Source organism: Chiloscyllium punctatum, chromosome 5 (genome assembly GCF_047496795.1).
Source record: "Chiloscyllium punctatum isolate Juve2018m chromosome 5, sChiPun1.3, whole genome shotgun sequence".
NCBI classification, from domain to species: domain Eukaryota; kingdom Metazoa; phylum Chordata; class Chondrichthyes; order Orectolobiformes; family Hemiscylliidae; genus Chiloscyllium; species Chiloscyllium punctatum.
This window is the reverse complement of record NC_092743.1, coordinates 59,535,697-59,559,022: the sequence shown is the minus strand read 5'-3', so window position 1 is coordinate 59,559,022 and position 23,326 is coordinate 59,535,697. Positions and strand designations below refer to the sequence as shown.

The window sequence follows — 23,326 nt, the reverse complement described above, 5'->3', positions numbered from 1 at the left end:
GGTGGAAGAGTGACATAGAAGGAGACTGTGAAAAGTTTGCTATTTGACAAATAGGGAATGGAATTGAAACATTTGATAAAAAATAACTTCATAGTTTTTTGCAAAACAGATGGCTCAAAAATGTCTATACAACTTAATTTACTTTTTTTTTTGTCCGTCTTCTCAGCACAATATGTTGCCATTCGACTTGTGGATACCCTGCACTGTTTTAGGATTCCATACGAGCTCCACCTACAAACTTCGCTTTCTCTGGTGCAGTTTTGACGTATGTCACCCTATCAGGCCAAACCACTCTTACAGAGGAGGACACTTCCATGTTTTGCTGCACAGCTTTAGCCATTGACTTCCATACCTTTATTTCTATGAGCTGGAACAAAACATAAATACAGCAATCTCGGCGCATGATATTAAATGCGTGCGCTATCTTAACAGGACCGAGTTCTCCAAGTTGATAGTTGTCGTTCCCCCTCCCTGTGATGGATGGCGCAGCGCAGAGGCCAGGTTGTGTCACAGCGCTCCGCTCGGTGGTGTGTCTCTGACCGTCCGTCCAAGACCCTGAGCTGGCGGAGAGCGGTATACAATTCCTGTTGTAAAACGCAGCCACGGAGCACATCATCCAAAAGCAATGCTGTAACGTCGTCAAACTTCACCGTACGATCGAGTCCTCATCAGGCACCCGTCGTGCGGAAAACAGCGTGCACCCTTTCGCCTGAAAGGGAAATGTAAGTCAATTTGGTCACACGACTGTTTTCATTTTGTTGCCGCTGAACGCCGCATGCCAGATGTAAAAAGAGAGACAAGCCAGGGATGCGACGCTGGTTTTGATCGTGCTTCGTGTTAGTATTGCCACTCGATACAGTTGTAGAGGGTACGGACGATGTCAGTTTTTTTTTGCTAGAATGTCTTTGTGCTTAGACCTTGCATAGAACCCAGGTTATGGTAAAAGGAGCTTTAAGTGTGGAGGAGTATGCGTTTCTCCTGCAGTCAGAAGAAAACGCTGATTTATGTCTGGGCGTGACATTTGCTGACTTTATTTGAGAATGGACCGGTTTGTTTATTATTACAATTCAAGCGAGAATATTATAAATATACACACATTTTGCTTGCTTTAAATCGTTTTGACACCGATTTAACGCATTTTAAAGATTACGAAAGATTACATAAATGTTTCGAATCTGTGTTCTTTAATGAGTTTATTTTCATTTTTTTTTGGTCCCGGTCGACTTCGAGTAAATTTAAATTGAGAATTTGCACATTCACTGTTAAAGTACTGCTGTTCTATTTGGACAGTGATAAAGACTCCCTAAAATGAAGATATTAACATCTATGTTGATTGAAAACGTGTTTATTGAGGTCTTACTCGGATAAAAGCAATATCTATTGTTCGCAGGATAGTTTTATCACAGCTGTCTATAACTATTGTCTTGACACAAGACCTGAATGGAAAATAATATCTGAAACAAATATTTTCAAAGTATTTATTAATGTCACCTACAATTTGAATAGTGACATTTCTGTGTTGGGGAAATAAAGTTTATTGGAAATGCCTCTTTTTATTGCTTGCCAATCAAAATAAGATTGAGGATGTTTGTAAATATCTTTGATTAAATGCAAACATATTTCTGTTTTGTCGCTGTTATATTGTTCTCGCTGGACGCCCCACACTGTTATATTACCATAAAAATGGTCGTAATTTGTAAAGGAAAAATAACCTTTCAGGCTCTTAGGATTTCGTGCTGGGTTGCGGTTTGCTGATTGAAATTTAATAATTATCAATGCTGTAGTTCATGTTAATACTATCGTCCAAAAGACGGCGATATTTGAGTATTACCGTTGAACGAGGTGGCTAGCTCCAAGAGTTTGGAAGCGGGGCAGAAAAAGCGAAAAAAAAGTGGATGACAAAGGAACGAGGAACAAAGAAGATAATCAAAGGGGGAGAGAATCAAAGAAAGGAAGGTGGGTGACAACGGATGAAACTGCACTTGTATCACTCTCCCAAGCTCACTTTAGTACACTTGGGAGGTCGGAGTTCAGAATCAGAGGCTCTACGGTGGGAGCTGTAACCGCATGCATCCTGAGCAGCTGATGTTCACTCAAAGCTGGCGAATTAAAATGGTCAAGACCTCCAGTGGATGAGGCCTCGGACAGACATGGCACCTCGGTCTTGAACTGGATGAGCTGTTACATCCTGGGAAAGGAGGAACGAACTATTCACCATCTCAATGGGCACAATTTTGAACAGGCGAGTTGATCTTTACATATGATAAACACACACATGTGCACAACCACATATGCAAACATTAACTTTAAGAACCCCACACCCACCCTTTAGTTATTTTTTTGTGCGGTTCAGCCTTATATTTATTCCTACTGCATTTAGAGTTAACAATTTTTAATGAGCAAAACAAAAACCTCAACCCACAAGGACTGAAGAATTGTTCGGAACACGAAGCCGTTAACTTACTGAGATTGGGAAAGATCTGTTAGATTTTGATTTTTTGGGCCTCAATGTAATTTAGGTTGCCGATATGCTTACAGAATTTATTCTGTACATCTCAACGCGATGATCTACTCGTCTGTATAAATGGTGAAGGAATGTGAAGAGAGTTTGGGAGTCGATTTATACAAACACAGACCATATCGTTTTCAATTGTATATATTTTACTTTCATTAATCACATTTAGTTGTACACATGACTTGTTTGATAGCCTGATTCGACTGTTGGTACTAAATATTTCCTTCGATTTTCATGCATTTGACTATTTTCGAGTTTAGTCGAGAAATAGCTATTAAAAAGCAGCTTTAAATAGAATTCCTTCCTTTAGGTTTTGTAGGGATTTCGGTAATACTTAGCTCAGATGCTTTTTTTTTGAGGGTGTTTCGAGTACCCCTATTTCGAGGTTTCACACAGTTATTTAAGAAAGTGGTCAGGCTGGATCAGATTGGGCGTTGAGTAGGCCTCCCGCCGCGGCGAAAATCACGGCGGTGCTGAAGGGATGAGGCTCTTCGGCAGCGGACAGCCCATTGCCCAGCCCGAAAATGAGCTGTGTGTGGGCGGGAGGGATTTTACGTGACTTCAACCTTCAAATTCGCAAGGCGATGAACTTAAACCAGTTTAACATTTCAGGGTGTTGGAGGCGAAGAACATTTCAGGGTGCTTAATGGATAACTGCTCAGCACTGCACAAAATACAACTTTCTTTTTCTAATTATTGGTAAGCGTATTCCAAAGGTGAAATTTTATGTCTGACCTGATGTTTCCGGTTGTCGCAGTGTGACCTGCATCGTGAAGCACTCGTTTCTGATGAAAGGTCATTGACCTCTTTTTACCTGCCCTGATCCATTGAGTATTTCCCCAATTTTCTGATGTTATTTCACATTTTCACCGTGTTTTTCTGTTCTAAGTGCAAAACAAAATGCTGCAGGTCATAACGGCATGGAAACGAATCCTTGAGTCAAGCTCGTCCACGCAGACCAGACATTCTATTATTTTGGCAGTGCTGTGTGATCCTCCTGCTTATTTTTTTTAATGCTGTGTGATCAAAACAGTGAAGGGGAGGGTAGGGACTAAATCAAAATAGAGTTGGAGATGGAAATAATGCACTCCACTCCCTGCGGCGCCCACCTCTCCCTGAACAACTCCAGGATGTTGGAGGACACCCGGGCTCTAACGTAACCGCGGAAGAGGGGCAGGCAGTCGGCCCTAACGACCCCCTCCACAGCCCGCTGCCTGGACCTGTTGATGGCCAGTTTGGCCAGGCCCAGGAGCAGACCCACGAGGAGGTGTTCGGACCTGCCCTCACTCCTCCGTACCAGGTGCCTGAAGATCAGGAGCGTGGGACTGAAGTGCAACCAAGAGCAGAGGAGGAGGTTTTCCAGAAAATCAAAAAGGGAGTGCAAATGCCCACACCCAATATACACATGGTACATTGACTCCACAGCACCACAGAACAAGCAGTTGGGCTCGGAGTCCGTGAGCCACCACAATCTGCGGTTGCAGGGGACTGCTGCGTGCAGCACCCTCCACCCCAGATCCCTGAGAGAAAGGGGGAGGACTCCCACACAGAGAGCCCTCCACTGGGGATCCCCACCGCCCGGTGGCAAATGGTCACGCCAAGGCATGTCCGGACGGTGGATGAGGGAGAAGAGGTGGACGGTGTGCAGCAGCAGTCTATATAGGGCCCGCCTTTTTACCCCCTGGAAGGGAACAAAATTAAAATTCCAGACGCGGCTCAGATTGTGGGGCACAGGCTCCCGCGGGAAGTACGGGACCTTGGGGCCAATGTGAAATTCCGTCCAGGCTGGGGTGAGCGCGGACGGGATCCCACCGCACACCTGAGCATCCTCCAACTGGTGCACTACATTGGGTCCGAGCACCGCCGTTTTAAGGCGTCGGATGGCGGTGGCCACGTACCGGATGTCTACCGCTGCCCTGCTCGCTATGTCCTGCGGCAGCGTCCAGCCCAGGCCCCCGGCACCCAGCACATCCCCGACTCTGGTCACCCTTGCCGCCACGGCCCTCCCCTCCGACAGCCACTCGAACCCGTGAGTACGGAGGTGCGGATTCCTGAGCAACGGCTCTCTGACGACAGTCGCTACTCCTGCCGAAGGGTAGGCGCGGCGCGATTCGACCATGTTCCAAACAGTGATCAGGTCCTGGTAAAAGACAGGCAGCGTCTTGAGGGCAACCTCCAAACCGTCATGGTGGATGAACAGGAGCTGCGTGTCGTAGTTGAGGCTACGCACCTGGCGGAAACCAGACATCCTATTCTGACCTAGCTTCGTTTGCCAAACTTTTCATGTATTCATCCGGATGCCTTTCAAATGTTGTAATTATACCCGCCTCCACCACTTCTGGCAGCTCGTTCCATGCACACAACATCATGTATGAAGAAGGCCATTTTAAAATCTTTCTCCTTTCACCTTAAAACTATGCCCTCTAGTTTTTGATTCCCCCAACCCAGGAAAAAGGACAATGGCTATTCATCCTGTCCATGTCCCTCATGACTATATAAACTTCGATGAAATCACTCCTCAACCTGCGACAGTCCAGGGAAAAAAGCCCCAGCTTATTCAGGCTTTCCCTATAGCTCAACCCCTCCAGCCCTGGCGACATCCTTGGAAATTTTTTCTGTACCCTCTCAAATTAAAAAACATCCTAAGAAAGTGTGACCATACATTTATGCATTATTCTAAAAGTGGCCTCACCAATATTCTGTACAATGGCAACATGACATCATAATATGATTGAATTTATTCTGCAAATTGAGAGCGAGAAGATAGAATCGGAGCTAATGGTATTACAGTTGAATAAAGGCAAATGCAGAGGCATGAGGGAGAAGCTGGGTAGAATTGACTGAGAGAGGAACCTAGCAGGAAAGACAGTGAAACAGCAATGGCAGGAGTTTATGGGAGTAATTCAGGAGACATGGCAGATATTTATCCTGTGAAAAAAGAAGCATGGTACAAGGAGGATAAGACAACCATGGCTGACTATCCTATCCTAATCTAGTCACATTTGCCAGCATTTGGCCCACATCCCTCTAAACCCTTACTATTCATATACCCATCCAGATGCCTTTTAAATGCTGCAATTGTATCAGACTCCACCACTTCCTCTGGCAGCTCATTCCATTTACACACCACCCTCTGGGTGAAAAAGTTGCCCCTTAGGGTCTTTTATATCTTTCCCTTCTCACCCTCTAGTTCTGGACTCCCCCACCCCAAGGAAAAAAAATCTTTCTTTTTATCCTATCCATGCTCCTCATAGTTTTATAAACCTCTATAAGGCCACCTCTCAGCCTCTGACGCTCCAGGGGAAAAAGCACCAGCCTTTTCTACCTCTCCTTATAGCTCAAATCCTCCAACCCTGGCAACATCCTTGTAAATTCTTTCTGAACCATTTCGAGTTTCACAACATCCTTCCGATAGGAAGGAGACCAGAATTGTATGCAGTACTCCACAAGTGGCCTAACCAGATGCTGTACAGCCGCAACATGACCTCCCAACTCCTATACTTACTACTCTGTCCAGTAAAGGAAAGCACACCAAACGCCGCCTTCACTATCCTGTTTACCTGCGACTCTACTTTCAAGGAATGATGAACCTGCACTCCAATGTCTCTTTGTTCAGCAACATTCCCTAAGACCTTAAAAGTCCTACTATGATTTGCTTTTCCAAAATGCAGCACCACTCATTTTATCTAAATTAAACTCCACCTGCCACTCAGCCCTTTAGCCCGTCTGATCAAGATCCCGTTGTACTCTGAGATAACCTTTTTTGTTGTCCACTACACCTCCAATCTTGGTGTCATCTGCAAACTTACTAACTATGCCTCCTCTGTTCACATCCAAATCATTTATAAATGATGAATGATACTGGAACCAGCACTGATCCTTGTGGCACTCCACTGGTCATAAGCCTCCAGTATGAAAAGTAAACCTTCACCACCACCCTCTATCTTCTACCTTGAAGCCAATTCTGTATCCAAGTGGCTAGTCCTCCCTCTATTCCATGAGGTTAACCTTGCTAACCAGTCTCCCATGGGGAACGTTGTTGAATGCCTTACAGAAGTCCATATAGGTCACGTCCACTGCTGTGCCCACAGTCCTCTTTATTGCTTCTTCAAAAAAGTCAATCAAGTTTGTGAGACATGATGACTAAAACTAATCAGTCCTTTCCTTTCCAAATACATGTAAATCCTGTCCCTCAAGGTACCCTTCAACAACTTGCCCATAATTGATGTCAGGCTCACTGGTCTATAGTTCCCTGGCTTTTCCTTACCACTTTTCTTAAATAGTGGCACCATGTTAGGCAACCTCCAGTCTTCCAGCATCTCACCTGTGACTATCGATGATACAAATATCTCAGCAAGGGGCGCAGCAATCACTTCCCTAGCTTCCCACAGAGTTCCAGGGTACACCTGATCAGGTCCTGGAGGTTTATCCACTTTTAAGTGTGTCATCCAGCAACTGCTCCTCTGTAATATGAGCATTTTCAAGATGTCACCATCTTATTTCCCTACATTCTATATCTTCCATGTCCTTCTCCACAGTAAACACTGATGCAAAATACTTGTTTAGTACTTCCCTCATATCCAGAAGATCCACACTTAGGCTGCCTTGCTGATCTTTGATGGGGTCCTGTTCTTTCCGTAGCCATCCTTTTGTCCTTAATGTATTTAGAAAGCCTTTTGGATTCTCCTTAACCGTATTTGCCAAAGCTATCTCATGTGTTCTTTTGGCCCTCCTGATTTCCTTCTGAAATTTACTCCCAACTGCTTTTATATTCTTCTAAGGATTCTCTTGATCTCTCCTATCTGTACTTGACATATGACCAACCTCAATTTCTCTCGTGATCCAGCATTCCCTACACCTGCCAGCCTTTCCTTTCACCCTAACAGGAATATACTGTTTCTGGGCTTTTGTTATCTCATTTCTGAATGCTTCCCATTTTTCAGCCATCTCTTTACCTGTGAACATCTGCCCCCAGTCAGCTTATGAAAGTTCTTGCCAAATACTATCAACATTAGCCTTCCTCTAATTTAAAACTTCAACTTTTAGATCCAATCTATCCTTTTCAATTATAGAATAGAATTATATTCTCAGGCTCTGGATTAGTGGTGCTGGAAGAGCACAGCAGTTCAGGCAGCATCCAAGTAGCTTCGAAATCGACATTTCGGGCAAAAGCCGAAGGAACATCGATTTCGAAGCTACTTGGATGCTGCCTGAACTGCTGTGCTCTTCCAGCACCACTAATCCAGAATCTGGTTTCCAGCATCTGCAGTCATTGTTTTTACCGAGTATGTTCTCAGGCTCCAGAGTGTTCCCCCACTGACACCTCATCACTTGCCCTGCCTTATTTCCCAAGAGTGGGTCAAGTTTTGCACCTTCCCTAGTAGGTACATCTACATACTGAATCAGAAAAGTTTCTTGTAGACCATTTAACAAAATCCTCTCCTTCTAAACCCTTAACACTATGGCAGTCCCAGTCTATGTTTGGAAAGTTAAAATCCCTTACCCATAACCACCCTATAATTGTTACAGATAACTGAAATCTCCTTACAAATTTGTTTCTCAATTTCCCGCTGACTGTTTGGGAGTCTATGATGCAATCCCAATAAAGTGATTATCCCTTTCTTATTTCTTGGTTCCACCCAAATAACTTCCCTGGATGTATTCCCAGGGCTGTCTTTAGTCCATGCTGGAGGATGGAGAAAATTGTCGCTGGAAGAGCTGCTCCTTTTTTGAGGTATTTTAGGGGTTGGAAGTGATTTCCTTGAAGTCGAGGAGCAGCAGTTACTGTTTTCCATGCTGTTGCATTGTTTTGCAACTTTGGAGGAAAAAATGTCAAAACAATGGCACTTTTAAAGGCACCACATGGTCAGTGAAGGAAAGAGAGAAAAAACCCTACACTGCTAACTGGTGCAGCAGTGAATCTGAACAGTTATTGCCTTTGCTGTTCATAGATCTCTGGACATTGGAGTGCGTCTCGGAAAACTTAACAAACAGCAAAATTCATAACTGATCTTGGAGGGACCTGTGTGGGAGAGCTTACAGAACAAGAACAGATAAGTGTATAGTTTTTAAGTGTAGCCTTGCTGTAAATCTACAATCATGACTAGAATTGCTTGATTTGTAAGTTAACCTGGAGCAGTTTTTTTTAAGAGCAATAAGACGGTGTCTTATTTTCTGGGTCTGTAGATTGTGAAAGAGCAAAGATGACCTTTCATAGAGTGATATGCTCTTCTTGTCAGATATGGTAAATTAGTGAGAGTTTTCATGTTACCAAAGAATATATCTGCAGGAAATGTCTTTAGTTGCGAATCCTATCAGATCGAATGGATTGGTTGGAGTGACAGTTTGAGGCAATGAGAAATTTACAAGAACTAGGAGGTGTTTTGGGTGGCAGTTATAGGAAGAGAGAAAAGCCGTACATACAGTCAGGTAGCTGGGTTAACTCACGAAAGGTAGGAAAGGTAGGCAGGTAGTGCAGGGATCTTCTGTGGCTGTCCCCATTACAACCAGGTATACTGTTCTGGAAAATGTAGGGGGTGATGGACTCTCAGGAGAATGTAGCACAAACAACCAAGTTTCTGGTATCAAGACAGGCTCAAATGTAATGAGGGACATGTTGGGTTTCAAGTGATCGATTGTGACAGGGGACTCTCTTGTCAGAGGCACAGGCAGATGTTACTGTGGCCAACAGCAAAAAATCAGAGTGGTGTGTTGCCTCCTTGGTGCCAGGTTCAAGGATGTCTTAGAGAGGGTACTGAATATTCTCAAAGGGGAGAGGGATCAGCAAGAGGTCATTGTACACATTGGAACCAATGACATAGGAAGGGAAAAAGATGAGATTCTGAAGGGATAATATAGAAAGTTAGGCAGGAACTTAAAAAGAAGGTCCTTGAGGGTAGTAATATCTGGATTATTCCTGGTGCAGTGAGCTAGTGAGGGTATGATTAGGAGGACAGAGCATATGAGTGCGTGGCTGAAGAGCTGTTGCTTGGCAGAAGGGTTCACAATTTGGATCATTGGAATCTCTTCTGAGATGGCAGTGAGCTCTACAAGAAGGATGGCTTATATCTGAATTGGAAGGGGACTAATATGCTGGCAGGGAGATTTGCTAGAGCTGCTTGGGAGGATTTAAACTAGTAAGGCACGGGCCTGGGACCCAGGGAGATAGTGAGGAAAGAGATCAATCTGAGACTGGTACAGTTGGGAAAAGGAGCAAGTCAGTTAGGGCAGGCAAGTACAAAGCAGAGAACAAGATGGGACTGATAAATTGCATTTACTTCAATGCCTAACAGGGAAAGCAGATGAATTCAGGGCTTGTTTAGGAAAATTGGACTGAGATATCATAGCAATTACAGGCTCTGGGATGGACAGAATTGGCAGCTTAATGTTCCAGGATACAAATGCTGTTGGAAGTACAGAAAGGGTGGGAGGAGAGCAAGAGAGAAGACAGAGTGGTGTTTTTGATAAGGGATAACACTACAGCTGTACTTCACATCAGTCTTTATGGTGGAAGATACAAGAAACATCCCAAAGATTCAAGAGAGTGAGGGAGCGGAGTTGAGTATCATGGCCATCATCAAGGAGAAGGTGCGAGAAAAGCTGAATGGCCTGAATGTGGATAAATACCCTGGACCAGATGGACTACACCCTGGTGTTCTAAGAGAGATAGCTGAAGAGATAGTGGAGGTGATCTTTCAGGAATCATTAGAATTAGGGAGGGTCCTAGAGGACTGGGAAATCACTAACATGACACAATTGTTTAAAAAGGGAATAAGGCAAAAGATGTTACAGACCGATTAACCTAACCTTAGTTGTGGGTAAGATTTTGGAATCCATTGTAAAGGATGAGATGTCTGAAATGTATGGTAAAATAATGCAAATTCAGCATGGTTTTATCAAGGCAAGATCATGCCAGACAAATTTCTTTGAGGAAGTAATGAGCAGGTTAGACTCAGAGAGCCAATGGATATTATCTACCTGGACCTCAAGAAGGCCTTTGACAAGGTGCTGCACAGGAGGCTACTGAGTAAGATAACAGCCCATGGTGTTAGAGGCAAGGTGCTAGCATGGGTAGAAGCTTTGCTGTGTGGTAGAAAGCAGGGGATAAAAAGCTCCATCTCAGGATGGCAGCCAGTGACAAGAAGTGTTTCAAAAGGCTCAGTGTTGGGACCAAAACTTTTCAGTTTATGCATTAACAATCGAGATGAAGGAACCGAGGCCATTCTGGCTAAGTTTGCAGATGATACAAAGATAGGTAGCAGGACAGGTAGCATTGAAGAGGCGTGGAGGATGTAGAAGGAATTGGACAGGTTAGAAGAGTGGGCAAAGAACTGGCAGATGGAGTACAATGTGGGAAAGTGTGAGGTCATGCACTTTGGTACGAAGAATAGTGGTATGGACTGTTTTCGAAATAGGGAGAAAGCAGGAGACTGGGATTGCAAAGGTTATCAATCATGATTGAATGGTGGAGCAGACTTGATGGGCTGAATGGCCTAATTTCTACTTCTATGGTCTCATCCCAACTCCTGTACTCAATGTTCTGACCAATGAAGGCAAACATGTCAAATGCCTTTCACCACCCTGTCTACCTGTAACTCTACTTTCAAGGAACGGTTCACCTGCACCCCTTGGTCTTTTTGATTGGCAACAGTCCCCAGGGCCTACTATTATAAGTCCTGTCCTGGTTTGTCTTCTTAAAATGTTTGGATATTACTTCAGATCCCTCCATATTCAGATCATTGCAGTATTACAATTCTGACAACTTGTGCATCTCTGATTTTCATCTTTCCATTATCTGCACCTCCTTTGATCTTACACTCTGGAATTCCTTCCTAAACCTCTCTGTATGTCTTCCCCCTTCTCTTTTATGATTCTTATGCACATAAACTTATGAATTACAAGCAAGATTAGGCCACTGAGCCCCTTAAGTCTGCTCGGCTATTCATTAGGACCATGGTGCATCTGATTACCCCATGTTCTACTTGCTCACCAATAACCCTTCTCCTCCTTGTTACCTCTCCCTTGAAAGTATTCAAGAACTGTTTTCACTGCCTTTTCAAAAGGACTTTGAAAGACTAGTGACCTTCTGTGAGAAAAAAAATCCTCTTCATCTCTGCTTTGAATGGGTGACCCCTTCATTTTAAATAGGGTCCTGTTAAATTCTAGATTCTCTCATGAGAGCAATCAGCCTTTCCATATACACTCCAAAATCTCTCCAAATACTGTATGTTTCATTTAAGTGCCCCCTTACTTTTCTCAGCTCCAGCAAATACAACTTTTCCTCATAAGGAAATCTATTAAACCTTCTCTGAACTGCTTTAAATACATTTACATCCTTTAAATAATAACAGTAAACTTTCAAAGTAATACAAACGTGATCTCATCAATGCTCCACTTAACTGAAGCATAACTGAAGTTCCCCTTGCAGTTAGCAATTTTTTTTAGCTTTCCTAATTACTGTCTGTACCTGCGTACTAGCCTTTTGTGAATCATAAGGTTTTGTGGCACAGTGGTTGTGTCTTTTCCTATTGATCCCATTCGTATTGGGCATTATAAGTACAGTATTTGAATGTGGTTTTGTTAACAGAAGTTTCCAATAACTTGTGCACTTCTTCTGCAAATGGTAACTGTCAAATCATATAAAATCAAATAAAATACAGTTTTCATTGGGAGTTTAAAAATGTACTGATTAAAGTTTTTTGATTCAGAGAGCCAGAAAGATGTGCTGGTTTGAACTTCACACTCCCTGCACAATTCATTGAGCTCAAGTTTGTGAACATGGTTTTATTGGTGGCACGAGTTTATAGAAGTTGTGCAAAGTTGAAAAATTAATAGTAATTTGAGAATCTTTTGGACATCTGTCATTGTCGACAGCAGGGATCAAGTGAATCCCTAGAAGTTTGAGCAGCTGCTTGCTTGGTTGCCAGCTTGAAAGAGATTCCTTCATTGGACAATAAATTTGTTCCATTTCATGCTGTTCCCAATGTCACTTCACAATTTGGCTTTTGGAGCGAAGGAATAATATTTGTGAGAAACGGTTGTAATGCAGCAATTTACTTTATCTTTATGTAGACACCTCAGTATTTGACATGGGAGCCACATTTACTTGCTATGAAGAGTACTTTGGTAGTTGATGAAGTAATGAGCTTGTTTGGTATCATTATTTCTAGAAGACATTCAGTAAGGTACTATTTAAATGATGAATGGACCCAACCTGAAACATCAATGATGTTTGTTGCACAGTCTTGTCCCTTTTGAACAGCATCTCACTGGTATTGGCGTTTGGCAAGGAATTACTGACAGTTTTTGAATTAATGCTTCCTAGATTCCAGTTATTTAAAGCTCAAGCTTCCATCTCGTTTAGACTCGTTGATCTTCTTTCTTCAATGTCTTCAATAACAGTGTACTTTGTCCCCCTTCAACAGTGCACACTCTAAGGTTTTCTTTTATTTCAATGCGCCTGACATCAACCATTCTGTTTCATCTCCTTCCCCCTCCTTGGTTTTGCCATTAGGGAACAGCAAGATTCCCACGTGCAGTAAAGCTTGCCACGGTGGCAAACAATGTCAGCAACAGACAAAGTGGGTTTCCTCTGGGTGCTCCGGTTTCCTCCCACAGTCCAAAGATGTGCAGGTCAGGTGAATTGGCCATGCTAAATTGCCCTTGGTGTTCGGTGTAGGGGAATGGGTCTGAGTGGGTTGCTCTTCGGAGGGTCGGTGTGGACTTGTTGGGCCGAAGGGCCTGTTTCCACACTGTAAGTAATCTAATCTAATCTAATCTAATCAATTTCCTGATCCTCTGCTGCTGTGTTTTTTCCAGCAGCACACTTTATTGACTCTGACTTTCCAGCATCTGGAGTCCTTGCTATATCCACCTATTTAAATAGTTCCTGCCAAAGATAAGCTTGTGTTACTGGAAGTGAGAATCAAGATTAGAGTGGTGCTGGAAAAGCATAACAGGTCAGGTAGCACATGAAGAGCTTTTGCCCGAAACGTCAATTTTCCTGCTACTCGGATGTTGCCTGACCTGCTATGCTTTTCTAGCACCACTCTAATCTTGACTCTGATCTCCAGCATCTGCAGTACCCACTTCTGCCTTACTGGGAGTGATACATTAGCATAGCTGAAGAGTTATCTAACAGCAAGCAAAATATCATGATAAATGGGTCATTTTCATGTTGTCAAATCACAATGAGTGGAGTCCCACAGGGATCAGTGCTGAGGCCTCAACTATTTAATGTCAATATTGATTAGTAAAAGGGTACTGTATTGTAGCCAGATTTGCTGACAATAGTGAGATGGGTACGGAGTAAGTTGTGAGGAGATGCATTAGTTACCAAAAAAAATGTGGAGTGTATTCTGGAAATGTGCAAAGTTGTCCATTTTGGTAGTAAGAAAGAAAAGAATATTACTAAAATGGAGAGAATGCAAAATGCTCAACCAAGGAAGGATTTGGGTATTCTTGTACATGAATCACAAAAGTTACCATGCTGATACAGGAAGTAATCAGGAAAACAAATGGGACGTTAACCTTTATTGTAAGGGAGATGGAGTATAAAAGTAGGAAAGTCGTGCGGCAAATGCACAGGGCGTTGGTGATCACTGCACATTGATCACTGTAAATAGTGTTGATGTCCTTAATTAAAGGAAGGTATATTTGTATTTAATGCAGTTCAGAGAAGGTCACTATACACACTCCTAGGATGAAGAGAGTTCTCTTATGAGGAAAGGCTGAGCAGATTGAGTATATATTAATTGGTATTTAGAAGAATGAGAGGTAATCTAACTGACAAATATAAAATTCTATGGTGGCTTGAAAAGGTAGTTGCTGAGACAATATTTAGGCATGAACTTTAAAAAATTTGATGGGGGATGGTAGGGGTGCAGATGTTTGCAGGTAAAAGGATGGCTTGAAAATGGGAAGACTTCAAAAGTGAGATAGCAAGAGTCCAGAAACTGTATGTTCCTGTTACAGTGAAAAGCAAGGCTAGTAGGTGTAGGGAATGCTGGATGATGAGAGAAATTGAGGTTTTGGTTAAGAAAAAGAAGGAAGCATATGTCAGGTATAGATAGCAGGGATCGAGTGAATCCCGAGAAGAGTATAAAGGCAGTACGAGTATATCTAAGAGGGAAATCAGAAGGGCAAAAAAGGGACCTGAGATAGTTTTGTTAATAGAGTTAAAGAGAATCCAAAGGGTTTCTACAAATACATAAAGGTCAAAAGAGTAACAAGGGAGAGAATATGGCTCCTTTAAGATTAGCAAGGACACTTATGTGTGGAACTGCAAGAGATAGGGGAGATATTGAACAAGGATTTTGCATCAGTGATTACTGTGGAGAAGGATATGGAAGATAGAGAAATTGGGAAATAAACAGAAACATCTTGAAAAATGTCTTTATTACAGATGAGGAGGTGCTGGACATCTTACAATGCATAAATGCGGATAAATCCCTGGGACCTGATCAGGTGTACCCTAGAACTCTGGGAAGCTAGGGAAGTGATTGCTGGGCCCAATGCTGAGATATTTATATCATTGACAGACACCGGTGAGGTGCTTGAAGTCTGGAGATTGGCTAACGTGGTGCTAATATTTAAGGAAGGTGGTAAGGAAAAGCTAGGGACTATAGATCAGTGAGCCTGACATCAGTGGTGGGCAAGTTGTTGAAGGGAATCTTGAGGGACAAGATTTCCATGTATTTGGACTGATTAGGGATAGTTAGCATGGCTTTTTGCATAGGAAATCATGTCTCACTAACTTGATTGACGTTTTTGAAGAGGGCTGCTTTCCCTGGAGTGTCGGAGGCTGAGGGGTTGACCTTACAGAGGTTTGTAAAATCATGAGAGGCATGCATAGGGTAAATAGATAAGGTCTTTTCCATGCGGTGGGGGAGTCCAGAACTAGAGGGCATAGGTATAGGGTGAGAGGGGAAAAATATAAAAGGGACATAAGGGCAACCTTTTTCACTCAGAGGATGGTACATGTATGGAATGAGCTGCCAGAGGAAGTGGTGGAGGCTGGGATAATTACACCATTTAGAAAGCATCTGAATGTATATATGAATAGGAAGTGTTTAAAGGGCTATGGGCCAAGTGCTGGCAAATGGGACTAGGTTAGGTTAGGATATCTGGTCGGCATGGACGAGTTGGACTGAGGGGTCTGTTTCCATGCTATGATTCTAAGTAATGAAGGGGATTGATGAGGGCAGAGTGGAGGATGTGATCTATATAAATGATTTGGATGTGAAAGTAGGAGGTATGATTATGAAATTTGCAGATGACACCAAAATTAGTGGTGTAGTGGACAGAGAAGAAAGTTATCTCAGAGTATAACAGGACCTTGATCAGTTTGGCCAATGGGTCAAAGAGTGGCAGATGAAGTTTAATTCAGATAAATGTGAGGTGCTGCATTTTAGAAAGGCAAATCAAGACAGGGCTTATACACTTACTGGTAAGATCCTGAGAGTGTTGCTGAACAAATAGACCTTGCAATGCACTTTCACAATTCCTTCAAAGTGGAGTTCCAGGTAGACAGGATAATGAAGAAGGTATTTGGTATGCTTGCCTTTATTGGTCAGTGCATTGAGTATAGCGTTGAGAGGTTATGCTGAGGCCATACAGAACATGGATTGGGCCAACTTTGGCCTTGCGGAGGAATAGTGACTGCCTATGATTTTTCTCATCGAGATTGAAAAGGTGTAGTTCAATTTGAAACTAGGGTCTTAAGTCCAAATAGTGATATTTCTGAAAGTATGAAGAGAAAGTTGGCTGTTGGGATTAGAAAAAAATAATAAAAGTAGGCAATGGCTAGTATTTAAAGAATTAATGATTGGTTTTCAAACATCTTGCATCATTTTGGGGAGAAAACACTGATTGTAAAAGCAAGAGAACACAGTTAACCAAAGAAAAGATAAAGATGGTATTAGGCCAAAGGAGGAAGCTTATGAATTTGCCAAAAAGAGTTGGAAGCTTGAGAATTTTCAAATTTAGTAAAGAACCAAGAAATTGACAAAGAAAGAGAGAATTGAACATGTATGTAAAATAATAAAACACTTTAAAACATATAGTGAGAGTGTGAAACTGAACAAAATTAGTGTTAGTAAAAATGTAGTATTGAAAACATTGATAGGACTGAAAATTGATGACATAGAGTATTGAAACAGATAGCTCCGGAGATAGTGGATGCTCTGGTGATCAGCTTTCAAAATTCTATTAGTTTTACAACAATGTAATCAGATTAGAAGGTTGCACATGTAACCCCACCATCTAAAAAAGAAAGGAGAGAGAAATCAGGGAAATACAGAACTGTTAGCCTGTTGTCAGAGTAAGGAAAATTGTAGAATCTCTCATAAAAGAAAATAATTGATTGGATAGAGACAACATGGATTTATGAAGGATGAATCATATTTGACAAGCCTGATAGAGTGTTTTGGGCATGTTGCAACCACAGTTAATAGGCAGAATTTAATGGATGTGGTGTGGTTAGTTTTTTAGAAGGCTCTTGATATAGTTGCATGCAAGGGGATTGTAAGAAAAATTAAAACAACTGAAATTGGGATATACAAGCATGGATTGAGGATTAGTTAACAGACATAAAGCAGAGAATAAGAATAAATGGATCACCCTCAAGTTGGCAGGTTGTGACCAATGGTGTATTGTAAGGATCAGTGTGTGGGCCCCACCTGTTCACAATGTATATTAATCATTTGAATATCAGGACCAATTGTAATATTTCAAAATTGTGGTATTGAGTTGAGAAGGATGCAAAGATGTTTCAGACAGATTTAGACAAGCTGAGAGTTTGGCCAGGAACTGCCAAATGGAGTACACAATGGGTAAGTGTGAGGAAGTAGGAGGAAAGAGAATATTTCGTAAATGATGAGAGACTGGAAAGTGTTGATGTCCAAAGGGACCCAGGTATCCTTGTTCATAAGTCACAGAAATATAGCATCTTCTCTTATTCATTCAGGATGTAGATTTTGCTGGCTGGGCCAGCATTTATTGCTCATCCTTAATATTTCTTGAAAAGCTGGTGGTGAACAGTCTTCTTAAATTGCTGCAGTCTATTTTGAGTAAGTACATCCGTAATGCTATTCTGGAGAGAGTTTCAGGATTTTGACCGATCAACAGTGAAGAAATGGTGACATTTTTCAAATCAGTAGGTTGGTGGGCGAGTTCTTGGAGGAAATCTTGAGGGTCAGGATTTACTTGTATTTGGAAAGGCTAGGGATAGTAAGCATGGCTTTGTGTGTGGGAAATCATGTCTCACAAACTTGATTGAATATTTTGAAGAAGTAATAAAGAGGACAGCGGTGCAGTGGACATGATCTATATGGACTTCAGTAAGGCATTCGACAAGGTTCCCCATGGGAGACTGGTTAGCATGGTTAGATCTCATGGGATACAGACAGAACTAGCCATTTGGATAGAGAACTGGCTCGAAGAGGGTGATGATGGAGGGTTGCTTTTCAGACTGGAGGCCTATGACCAGTGGAGTGCCACAAGGATCGGTACTAGGTCAACTACTTTTCATCATTTATGTAAATGATTTGGATGTGAGCATAGGAGGTATAGTTAGGAAGTTTGCAGTTAATGCCAAAATTGGAGGTGGAGTGGAAGCGAAGAAGGTTACCTCAGATTACAACAGGATCTTGATCAGATGGGCCAATCACATAAATGTGATGTCCTGCATTTTGGAAAAGCAAATCTTAGCAGGACTTATACACTTAATGGTAAGGTTGTAGGGACTGTTGCTGAACAAAGAGACCTTGGAGTGCAGGTTCGTAGTTCCTTGAAAGTGAAGTTGCAGGTAGGTAGGATAGTGAAAAAGGCGTTTGGTATGCTTTCTTTTATTGGTTAGAGTACTGAGTACAGGAGTTGGGAGGTCATGTTGCAGCTATACAGGACATTTGTTAGGCCACTTTTGGAATATTGCATGCACTTCTGGTCTCCTTCCTGTCGGAAAGATGTCGTGAAAGTTGAAAAGATTTACAAGGATGTTGCCAGGGTTAGAGGATTTGGGTTATAGGGAAAGGCTGAAAAGGCTGGGGCCGTTTTCCCTGGAGCGTCGGAGGCAGAGGTGACTTTATAGAGGTTTATAAAATCATGAAGGGCATGGATAGGATAAATAGACCAGGTCTTTTCCCTGGGGTGGGGAGTCCAGAACTAGAGAGCATGGGTTTAGGGTGAGAAGGGCAATATATAAAAGTGACATTAGGGCAATGTTTTCACACAGAGGGTGGTGCTATTATGGAATGAGTTGCCAGAGGAAGTGGTGGAGGTTGGTAAAAGTACAGCATTTAAAAGTCATCTGGATGGGTATATGAATAGGATCGTATACTGGATTAGTGGTGCTGGAAGAGCACAGCAGTTCAGGCAGCATCCAACGAGCAGCGAAATCGACGTTTCGGGCAAAACGTCGATTTCGCTGCTCGTTGGATGCTGCCTGAACTGCTGTGCTCTTCCAGCACCACTAATCCAGTATTTGCTTTCCAGCATCTGCAGTCATTGTTTTTACCTATATGAATAGGAACGGTCTAGAGGGATATGGGCCAGGTGCTGGCAAATGGGATTAGATTAGGTTGGAATATCTGGTCGGCACGGACAAGTTGGACTGAAGGGTCTGTTTCCGTGCTGCACATCTCTCTGACTCTATCACTCAAGTAGCATGCACAGGATCTTGCTCAACATGATGGCGTTCCCATGTATTAGCTCCTCTTGTCCTTTTTAGATGGTTGTAGTTTTGGGTTAGGAAGGTATTCACAAAGTAGCCTTAATGAATTCCTGCAGTGCACCTTGTCGATGATAGACACTGTTGTTATCATGTGTCTGTGTGGAACAGCAAAAGTTTGTGGACGGAGTGCAACTCAAGTGACCTGCTTTCTCTTTGATGGTATCAAATTTGTTGAGTACGGCAGGAGTTGTAGTCATCCATATGGAGAGTTTTCCATCATGCTTCTGGCTTGTACATTGTGGATGCTGGACAGGCTCTGGGGAATTAGACGATGAATTATTTGTTGCAGTATTCCTAATCTCTGACCTGCTCTTGCAACCATGATATTTATCTAGCTAGTCTAGTTCATTTTCTGGTTAATAGCAACTTCTGGGTTGTTGTCAACATGAAATTCAATGCTGGTGATGACATTGAATGTTAAGGAATATTATTTAGATTCTGTCTTGTTACCGGTCACTTCTCAGCCCAACCTGAATCTTGCTACATTTGGTCCGTTCTGCTTTAGTATTTGAGGAATTGCAAATAATTCTGAACATTGTGCAATCATCAGTAAACCTTTCAGCTTTTGACCTTGAGCTGGAGTGAAGGTCATTGATGTAGCAGCCGAAAGTGCTTAGGACCAGAATAGTAGCCTGAGGTACTGGGGCTCTTTTGGCACAGAGGTAGTGTAACCCTACTTCTGACTTAGGGAGGCCTTGATTCAATTCCTGCCTGCTCCAATGATGTGTAATGATGTTAACCATGTTGGTTTGAAATTATCTACCCTGAGGAACCCCTACAGAGATGTCTTGGAACTGAGATGGCTGACCTCCAAGAAGCAGAATCGTCTTCCATTTTCATGTATGGCTCCAGCTACTGGAGAGTCTTTTCTGCACTCTTCGTTGACTCTCATTTTGTTAGGGCTCCTTGATGTCATACTCGGTCACATGTGGCTTTGATTCAATGACAGTCACTCTCATCTCACATTTGGAGTTCAGCTCTTTGTCCATCTTAGAACCAAGGCTGTAATGAGGTCAGGAACTGAGCAGCCCTGGTAGAACTGAACTAAGCATCAGTGAATAGGTTATTACTAAACAACTGCTACTTGATAGCACAGTTGAGTACTTCTTCCTTCTCTGGATTAATAATTGAGATTAGACAGGGTGAGGTGGTAATTTACTATATTTGTCTATGTGTATGTGTGAGAGAGAAGCAGGGTGCATTTTAGCACCTCGCATTTAGATGGATTGCTGAGAAAGCAAATGAACTACACCAGTACTGTGTAGTTAGGGCCCATGGAGAAGTCCCAAGAATAGTGTTAGATATTTCTATGCACTCTGGTCATGGCTGCACATTCTGACTTGTAGAACTTCTTCCTAATTCTTGTACAAACGGATCAGGAAAGTCCTGGATGTGCAAGAGATGTTCATTCAGGATAGGTACCAGTGAATTGACTATACTTGTTGAACAAGCTGGAATGAAAGAAATTAGGTTTGCTACTGAGCTCAAGTTGATTTGAACTTGATAATCTGGGAGTTAAGCATGCTTATTCAGAATTGAGATATTAACAGTGAAGCAACTGCATCAAGAATTTTGCTTTATATCATGAAAGAATTAAAAAAAAACTTGTGGAGATAATGAAATTCATGGAAAAGAGATTTTTGTGATGTTGGTACACCAAAGTAGTTTTAGAATTTGAAGTGGAAGTCACCATATTGCCAGAGGACCACAAGTTGCTCATTTAGTAGAGAAAAAGACATTGGTGATGGGTCACCATACCTCAGTTGATGTTGAGAAGGTGGGGCTTTCATGGTGTCCTTAGTTAGCTTGGGAACTGAACTTGCAATGACCCAAGGAAATTTAGGAATTTAGTGCTTGAAAATAAAGTGCAGGATCTGGAGAATAAGTAGTAATCTCAAGTCAAGGATGTTGGATGGAATGTAGGCTGGAGAAGACTTCTCAACTTAGAATAGATTAAACTTGAAAGGATTTGAAAATGAAAATGAGTTAGTAGGTACGCAATGGATGGGAAACAGAGAGGGTTGATCCTGTCAGATGGTTTCCTGAGCAGAATATGAAAGTCATTTAGCAGAATGCTTCTTCACTAGAACTTTCCATCAAGGACCAAGAAATTGCTTGGCTAGTACAGAGAAGGACAGTACCTGAGAGATCCTTCATGGACACCTGGACACTTTGCACCAGCACAGGCTGCCCTCAAAGTGGCTGATGGGGTTGGGGAACTGTCACACATCTCCTTCTGGAAAATGCCTTGGCAAAACATCTGGAGAGAGATTCAGTGGTCTTGTTGAGGTTCATCCTGAGCAGCTCCCTGATGCAAGACACTGTTCTACATTCTGCTCCCCAGGCCATAAACTGAGACAAATATCGACTGCATCTGGAAGGCCATCAACTCAATGAAAGGTGCTCTTTGTTCTGCCTGAAATTCATTGGTCTTCCAGAGCAAGGAATTTACCTTGATTGAGTGTTGTAGACTGGAACATTCCAAGGCCTAGGACTACATGCTGAGGGATGCACTAAAGCTTGGGTCTGTGCTGCCAAGGTGCATTGGGGAAAGACCACCTTCTAAAGTCTTTCTGCCCACGTACAATTAGAATCCATTCAGTTATTGCTTCAAAATGTAACAAAATAGTGTCCTGTATGAGTAGGAAATACCTTTGGATTTTCCAACTGCAAGGTATGTCAAATTTCCATGTTTGTTTTTTTCCCCTTCCTTACATGCAAATAGTATCTGTGTATTTTCATAAAGATAATTTTTATGAACAAAGTATATTTTTGCAATTAGAAAAAGTGATCATGGAGGTAGTTAAGGCAACGAATGATATGTTGGCCTTCATAGCAAGAGGATTTGAGTATGGGAGGAGGGATGCTTTGCTGCTACTATACAGGGCTTTGGTCAGACCATACCTGGAGTATTTTGTGCATTTTGGTCTCCTTATCTGATGAATGATGCTCTGGTTATGGAGGGAGTGCAATGAAGGTTGACCAGACTGATTCCTCAGACAGCAAGACTGATGTATGAAGAGATATTGAATCAGTTAGAACTATTATGACTATAGTTTAGAAATTGAAGGTGATCTCATAGAAACATATAAAATTTTAACAGGACAAGACAAGATAAATGCATGAAGGATGTTCCTCATAACCAGATAGTTCAGAACCAGGGGTTACAGTCCAAAGATACCGAGTAGATTATTTTAGACTGAGATAAGGAGATATGTCTTCACCCAGAGAGTGGTGAACCTGGGTAATTCTGAGTTGAGACCAAAACGTTGAATATCTTCAAGAAGGAGATAGATATTGTTCTTAGTGCGAAACGAATTGGGGCAAAAGCAGGAACAGGGTACTGAGTTGGATCAACAGCAATGATATTGATTGACAGAGCCAGCTCGAAGGGTCAAATGACCTATTTCTGTGGGTCCTGAGGAAAGATCACTGGACATGAAATATTAACTCAGATTTCTCTTCACAGATGCTGCCAGTCCTGCTGAACTTTTCCAGCGATTTCTGTTTTTACTTCTGTAGCTGTTTTCTATGATTTTATGTTTATATTAATTTGTTATTGCACGGTGAGCCAGTGATGATAAATAAGGATGGGTGTGTTAGATGTGGACAGTTGTTGGATCAGCTGGAGTTTCTGAAGTGGGTGCTGATTGGTTGCAAAGGAGATCATCAGGGATTTTAATCCTTAAGGCAGTGATGACATAAATAAGGATTTTAGTAACAAAATGGGTTCAGATCACAGAATACATTGGCAGTGTTCGAAGAGAATGGTGTCAGTCTTAGCAATGTTCTGAATGTGAGAAAATAACTTGCCCTTCATTATAACAAAGAATGTTGATTACCCCACTTAACTTGAAAACACAATAAGGGAGGATAGTGGAGATAACTCTGTGTAACTGTGAGTGTAAGCCAACAAGATATTTTCAGTTCTATCAATTATGAACTGTGGGAAGTAGCCTTTATGGGCAGGATTTCATGTTGGACTTGTGCTCAGATAATGCATAGAATGCTTAGAAACAACAGTTATGATGAGGTAGAGTTGGATGTCATAGAGTCATAGAGATGTACAGCACTGAAACAGA

At 42.1% G+C, this 23,326-nt stretch overlaps 1 protein-coding gene across 6 annotated transcripts in view; it reads left to right on the top strand.

Annotated features, from left to right (window-relative positions):
* The first annotated feature begins 480 nt into the window (after window positions 1-480).
* greb1l (GREB1 like retinoic acid receptor coactivator) overlaps window positions 481-23,326 on the top strand; it is a 348,236-nt gene continuing 325,390 nt past the window's right edge. For 2 of the 6 annotated variants that reach the window (XM_072570405.1, XM_072570400.1), the window contains exon 1: window positions 481-722. The gene's annotated coding sequence lies outside the window, so the exon portion shown is untranslated. The other 4 variants (XM_072570404.1, XM_072570403.1, XM_072570406.1 and 1 more) reach the window with 3 other exon arrangements.